The following is a 7,725-nucleotide window of genomic DNA, read 5'->3' as shown; positions in this document are numbered from 1 at the left end:
CGCCATGGCCAAGACCAAAGAGCTTTCGAAGGACACCAGGAAAAGAATTGTAGACCTGCACCAGACTGGGAAGAGTGAATCTACAATAGGCAAGCAGCTTGGTGTGAAAAAATCAACTGTGGGAGCAATCATCAGAAAATGGAAGACATACAAGACCACTGATAATCTCCCTCGATCTGGGGCTCCACGCAAGATCTCATCCCGTGGGGTCAAAATGATCATGAGAACGGTGAGCAAAGATCCCAGAACCACACGGGGGGACCTGGTGAATGACCTGCAGAGAGCTGGGACCAAAGTAACAAAGGTCACCATCAGTAACACACTACAACGGCAGGGAATCAAATCCCGCAGTGCCAGACGTGTTCCGCTGCTGAAGCCAGTGCATGTCCAGGCCCGTCTGAAGTTTGCCAGAGAGCACATGGATGATACAGCAGAGGATTGGGAGAATGTCATGTGGTCAGATGAAACCAAAGTAGAACTTTTTGGTATAAACTCAACTCGTCGTGTTTGGAGGAAGAAGAATACTGAGTTGCATCCCAAGAACACCATACCTACTGTGAAGCATGGGGGTGGAAACATCATGCTATGGGGCTGTTTTTCTGCCAAGGGGACAGGACGACTGATCCGTGTTAAGGACAGAATGAATGGGGCCAAGTATCGTGAGATTTTGAGCCAAAACCTCCTTCCATCAGTGAGAACTTTGAAGATGAAACGAGGCTGGGTCTTCCAACATGACAATGATCCAAAACACACCGCCCGGGCAACATAGGAGTGGCTCCGTAAGAAGCATTTGAATGTCCTGGAGTGGCCTAGCCAGTCTCCAGACCTCAACCCCATAGAAAATCTGTGGCGGGAGTTGAAAGTCCGTGTTGCTCGGCGACAGCCCCAAAACATCACTGCTCTTGAGAAGATCTGCATGGAGGAATGGGCCAAAATACCAGCTACTGTGTGTGCAAACCTGGTAAAGACCTATAGTAAACGTTTGACCTCTGTTATTGCCAACAAAGGTTATGTTACAAAGTATTGAGTTGTATTTTTGTTATTGACCAAATACTTATTTTCCACCCTGATTTACGAATAAATTCTTTACAAATCCTACCATGTGAATTCATGGATTTTTTTTTCCACATTCTGTCTCTCACAGTTGAAGTGTACCTCTGGTGCAAATTACTGACCTCTGTCATCATTTTAAGTGGGGGAACTTGCACAATCGGTGGCTGACTAAATACTTTTTTGCCCCACTGTGTATATATATATATATATATATATATATATATATATATATATATATATATATATATATATATATATATATATATATTAGGGGTGCAACGATACTCGTATTGATATTGAACCGTTCGATACAGTGCTTTCGGTTTGGTACGCATATGTATCGAACAATACAACATTTTTAATTTATTTTATCAACTTTCCTTCTGACGATGCTGTCTGTGTTGAGCGCTCAGTGGATCTGCGCTCGACAGTGCAGCCTAGGCGGAGTAGTCGAACACAGATTCACTGAGCGCAGGGCAAGCTAGCGAGAAGGAAGTTAAGCTCTCCTTGCAACATGGCAAATTGAACCTCCCCCACCCTCATTCAGATCTGGCGTTTGGAACTATTTTGGTTTTCATGTGACGTATGACCCTGAAGGTAAGCGCGTCATGGACTAAAGTAAAACAGTATGTTGGATGTGCCAGCAATGCTCAATTACATGGGTGGGAACTAGTGTGTTAGCGCAGTTAGCTCGTTAACGTGTTGGCCGTCCAGCCCCACGCACGGGGCGATCGGCGGTAGCTCGTTAACGGAGATTTGCCGTGTTGTGGCGTTAACCTCATTTCAGATTAACGCTGACAGAACACAACAAATATGACTGCACATTTACGCCAACATCATCCTAGTGCAAAGACAAGTGGAAGCAGACAAAAACAACAAGCACGCATGCTACAAACTTTACCCGAGTCATTTAGACAGCCGTTAGCACATGATTCTCCTTATGGGAACCTGATGTGTTTAATATGCTGCTGAGAATATAGCCCAGAAGAAGCGTATAGTATAGCTTTTATTTTGGAAAGAGACATTTCTCTGTAATAAACTCTCTTTTCCAAAGATGAGTGATTCCTCAATCAGATACAGGGCTCGCAAAATCGCTAGCCCGACGTCCCGGTGCTAGCGATTTTTCCAGTCGGGCTGCCCTGCCCTGCCCGTCGGCCTATCGTAGGAAGGAAAAATATATGTCAATGCTTTTGCATTCTTTTGGAAATGTAGCTGGGTAATTATGTCATTGGCATCGGTGAGCCACTGTCAATATGTGACATATTGAAATCGCGTTTGAATTTGCGCTTGTTTTTTGCTTTCACTTTGCAAATAAGACAGGTCAGGGTGAAGAAGTGACAGCCAAAGAAAAGCTTACCACAAAACGTATGACAAATCAGACTATAAGGCAAAAAGAAAGTGCAGCTTTATGGTTTCATGGACAAAAGAATTTCTGTGGCTGCAATATGACGAGCTAAATAACCAGGGCTGCACATAAGTGGTCCGCAGGTGCGCATTCGCTGTCAAAATAAAAAACGCGCACAAGATAAGAAGTTGCAACGCGTGTTTGCGTACATAAGATTTTCTGTAGGAGGACAGACATTTGTTTAGAACTCTTAAAGATGTCGAAGAAGCTCCTTTAAGCAATTACTTTGGTGTTCCTCCACCTCCAAAGAAATGTCAGGAGTCCGAACCACAAAAGAAGCGCGTATTCTTGGAAAAGTGGTTGCAAGAGGTGAGCTGGCTTCAAACAAATGATGAACGCACAGAGATGTGGTGCAGAATGTGCCGTGAAAATTTAATAAATGACAAATTAATAAAAAGGCATGAACATTTTTTTTGTATCGAAAAAATATCGAACCGTGACACCAAAGTATCGAACCGAACCGAACCATGAATTTTGTGTATTGTGTACCTTACATATATATATATATATATATATATATATATATATATATATATATATATGTCAAATTAGCCTGACTCACATATTTTTGAGGGTTCTATTTTAATATTACTTCAATTCAAGTAATTTAGTAATATTTTTCAGGGCTTTAAATTGCAACCATTTTAGTCACATGCGAGCTCAAAATGTAATGTTTGTAACTTCAAAATATTTGGGAGCAACAAATTATTGTGGCGTGTGAGCAGAAGTCATGATATTAGCAATTTACATTACAATTCTGTATGTTTTAATGTATATTGAAGGGTGAGGCAGAAGGAGAAAAAAGGTCAACAGACAAGTTCAAGTCGGAGAGAGCAAGGAGAGACAGAGGAGTTGCAGCAAATGGATGGAGAGGCAGAGGAAGATCAAGTTATTACAGAGAGAGGAGAACAAACAGGCCAAGAGAGGGAAAATGATGAAGCAGCTGCAGCAACTCATTCTACTACAGGGTTTGATTTAGGTGACAAAGACACAGGGCCCAGACAGGTAAAGCTGAAGAGCTATCCACATGATACTTTTGGTACACAGAAGCGAGCATTTAACCACAGCTGATTTGAAAAGCACAACTGGTTAGAATATTCAGTCAACCAGAATGCAGCTTTCTGCTTCCCATGTAGAGTGTTTGACAAAAACATCAAACATGATTGTTTGGTCAGTAGCGGTTGCAAGAACTGGAAGAAAGCTTTAGTCATCTTTGCCAAGCATGATGGCACAAACACATGACAGTGTTGTTACATGGAAAAGCTACCAGGGAACTAGCAAACAGGGAATCGTTGCACAGATGATAGCAACTGCAAATGTGAGTGAGATAGTCGAAAGAAGAGAGTATCTCAGACAAATTGTTGCAGTAAGTTAGGGAGACAGGGACTCTCTTTTCGTTGCCATGATGAAGGTGAAGACAGCCCAAACAGAGGGAATTTTCTTGCGTGCATAGAGCTTTTGAAGGAGTTTGATCCTTTTCTTCAAAAACATAATCCCCAAAAATGCACAGTATATCTCGCCAACACCCAGAATGACATGATTGACTGTTGTGCCCAGGAGGTTACTAGTGTCATTGTATCTGAAATGACAAAGTCTAAAGTCTATTCCATCATGGCAGATGAGGCAAGGGAGGAAAAGGCAGAGCAGTTAGCTGTTTGTGTCAGGTACATGTCAGAGGGTGCAGTGAAGGAGCGTTTCCTTGCACTTGCAGAGATAAAATCATTTGATGCCCAGTCCATTGCAAATGAGATTCAGCAGCAGATCCAAAACAATGGTCTTGCAGAGCTTAAGTGTGTAGCACAAACATATGATGGTGCAGCTGTTATGAGTGGCTCCACTGGAGGTGTACAAGCACATTTTAGAAGGCTCCATCCTGAGGCTATCTATGTGCATTGTTATGCTCATCAACTCAACCTGGTTTTGTGCAATACTTGCAAGGCTGTCCCAGAGGCTATGGAGCTTTTCAGCTTGTTGGAGTGTGTGTATTCTTTCTTCAGCACCTCCCTAGTCAATCATCATAAGTTCATGGAGACTCAGGCAAAGCTTGGAGCTTTGAGCTTGTGCAACTTTCAAACACTCACTGGGCATGTCAGTTGCGATCAGTCAGTGCAGTTCTTGAGACATTGCCTGCCATTTTGGAGTGCCTATCTGCAATTGGATCCCCCATAGCTGTTGGTCTCAGAGCAAAGTTCTACAAGTTCTCAGCAGTCTATGCACGACTGATGTTTCAGTCGATTCTGTCTAAAACCGAAGGACTCCACAAATTCCTGCAGAAAGAGACTTTAGACCTGGCAGAAGCTTTTATCTGCAAACAAGCTGTGTGTGACACACCAAAGGGCAAACACTCAGATGCATTTGCTAGAGTTGTATGAGAAAACCAAGGCCCTGTGTAACACCCACAGTATCCCTGAACCAGGTGCCAAGACAAGGCACAAACAGATGATGGAGGATTTTGTCCTGGAGGCAACTGTGGGTTCACGCACTGAATTGAACAACTCAGACACATTGAAAAGAGAGTTACTTTTCCCTTGTGTGGATCGGATGGTTGGCGAGCTTGATCAAAGATTTTGCAGTGTAGATGCAGGGCTGCTAAAAGGCATCCAGGCATGCAGTCCTAAATCTGAGAACTTCTTGAGTGAACCACACTTGAATGAACTTGCAAAGCACTACAGACTTGATCTGACAAAAGAGGAGGTTCTGGTGGCCAGAAACTTTCTTACCCGGAAAACAGAGGCTGGTTTCCACTCGAAAATATGTTGTCTGTGTACAACCTCCTTGATTCAGACATGTTTCTCTCTCTGAAGGCAACCATCCAAGTTGCTCTAACAGTGCCTGTCAGCAGCTGCTCGTGCGAAAGGTCCTTTAGTGCACTGCGTCGGCTGCACTCCTGGCTGCGTCAAACAATGGGTCAGAAAAGACTTCACAGTCTTGCAGTCATGTCTATTGAAAAAGACACGCTTCAGCATCTGGGTCACAACAGAGTGATTGACCGATTTGCCACTCTTAAAAACAGACGTCATTCTTTGATGCTTCCACCCACCAAGTAACTGGTGATTGCAGCCATAAAAATGATGTACTTTTTTATTTTCAGTTTTTTTCTTGTTATTGATGCAGCAAACACATTTCCTCTGTTTTCTTGTTGTACTGTATTTTAAAACAGACTGAAATAAAACAATAGATCTATTGGTGGTCTTTAATCTGTCCAAAAAAGTAGGAAAACAATTTCTCAGTTTTCTTTGTTTTCTGTTTGTGAAATTTTGTGCTCATTCACTACGTTCGTTCATATATCGTGTGCATCTCTTGGGGCCTAAGCCCCCCCTGTCCTTAAAACCTAGTGACGCCCCTGCTTTAAGAGCTGAAGGTCAGTCAGTCAGAAAATTGCCAAAACTCTGAATGTGTCCCCAAGTGCAGTTGCAAAAACCATCAAGAGCTACAATGAAACTGGTTAACATGAGGACCACCCCAGGAAAGGAATACCAAGAGTCAGGATAAATTCATCAGAGTCACCAGCATCAGAAATGGCAAATTAATAGCAACTCAAATTAGAGCCCAAATAACAAAAAGCCTCAACGAGTTCCAGTAGCAGACAAATCTCTACTTGACTGCAAGTCACGCCCCCCCCGCGCACGCACTCACACACACGCATGCACACACACGCACACACACAAACACATCCTCCAACCACACACACCCATATTTTGCTCCATTGTGGTTTATTTCACACCTTAGTAAACAGTTAAGCAAATACAAGTAATCTGCAATAAATTAAAGGTAGTAATAAAATAAACTACTAACTCTTTTATGCTACGGCCACACCTACACGGGTATTTTTGAAAACGCAGCTGTTTCGTCCACACGTAAACGGCGTTTCGAATCACCAAAAACAGAGATTTTTTAAAACTCCTTTTTTGCGTTTACGTGTGGTCGAGGAATACAGAGTTCGTCACGCAACGTCAAAGGTACACTGTTAAAAAAAAAAATTCTAAAAAAACAGTAATATTCCGGCAGCTGGGGTGCCAAAATAATACCGTAAATAACAGAAAATAACTTTCTCATAAAAATACAATTATTTTCAGTAATGAAAATAGAGTTTGTTGCACTAATTTTACATGGGATGATTTTGCTTTTTCCAAGTGCTTTTAAACATTAAATTAGGAACATTTTAACGTGATTAAACAATGAAATTACCTATAAACAAGGTCAATGAATGTGGCAATATGAATAATAATGCTTAAATGTACAGAAATATACAGTTAACAGTTGGGTTAAATAACACTATTTGATGTAAAAAAGTTGTATATTCAATTATATTTGATGTAATACTACATTATACAGCACAAAATAATTTGATTTATCTTTCAAAACATGTCAAAAAAACTAGAGGCTTTAAAATTACAATTTACTGTTAATTTTACCTAATATCACATGTAAATTTAGATTTTAAGTGTTATTTAACACAAATTTCCTGAATATTTACTGGACTTTCAGTTTGAATTAAGTGAGCTCCCTGTAAGATTGTGGGTTTTATCTGTCACAAAACACCCAAAGAACCCTCATTAAACAAAACCCCTGATTATAATTACATCAAGATTGTGTTAATGAGCAGTTTGTACATGTTTATTTTACTTATAAGACACGAGACATTGTTTCAATCATTAACATGGATTTTATTGACAAAAAGGTAACCCTTCCTGGAACAATCTAAGAACAACTAACACTTATGCATAAACAAAGGCACGTAGAAAAAAGAATCTAATGCAAACGCACATTTCAGCACAAAAGAAGGGGACGATGCCACCTCGAACGTTCATCTGCCTCCCCACATCTGGAGCAACGAAAAGGGGTATATTTGAGGCACATAACCTGCAGGTTTAGAAGTAGCTCTAGCTTTCTGAAAGGGCTGCTGCTGGCCATTTGGGTTCCCTTGGAGAAATTTGCAAAGTAATCATATGCAAAGAACAACTCGAGTAAAACAAAAGCCTCATTGTTATGCTGATTATACTTAACTGATAAGTATTGATATGTTGTAAGTTGTCACTTTAACACAAACTTTTACCAAAATAACTGAACGAATGGGACTGTGTTTGCAGAGCAAGCACCACAAGTGTGAAAGTATAGCTTATTACAATGAACTGAGATGAAGATAATACTTAAGACAATGCTACACCTAAAGCAGGACAGAGTGACAGAGAGCCTGTCAGCAGACAGTAACATACCAACTGGCTAGCACTAATGCTAGCTAAATGTGAATAGGATTTGCAGCCTAT

At 41.1% G+C, this 7,725-nt stretch overlaps 1 pseudogene; it reads left to right on the top strand.

The window, feature by feature from the left end:
* Positions 1-3,994: 3,994 nt before the first annotated feature.
* Positions 3,995-5,505, top strand: LOC148106092 (zinc finger MYM-type protein 1-like; annotated as a pseudogene).
* Positions 5,506-7,725: the final 2,220 nt, after the last annotated feature.

Source organism: Neolamprologus brichardi, chromosome 2 (assembly GCF_056152115.1).
Source record: "Neolamprologus brichardi isolate AB-2024 chromosome 2, ASM5615211v1, whole genome shotgun sequence".
Lineage (NCBI taxonomy): Eukaryota > Metazoa > Chordata > Actinopteri > Cichliformes > Cichlidae > Neolamprologus > Neolamprologus brichardi.
The sequence above is the reverse complement of the archived record's forward strand: the minus strand, read 5'-3'. Positions and strand labels throughout refer to the sequence as shown.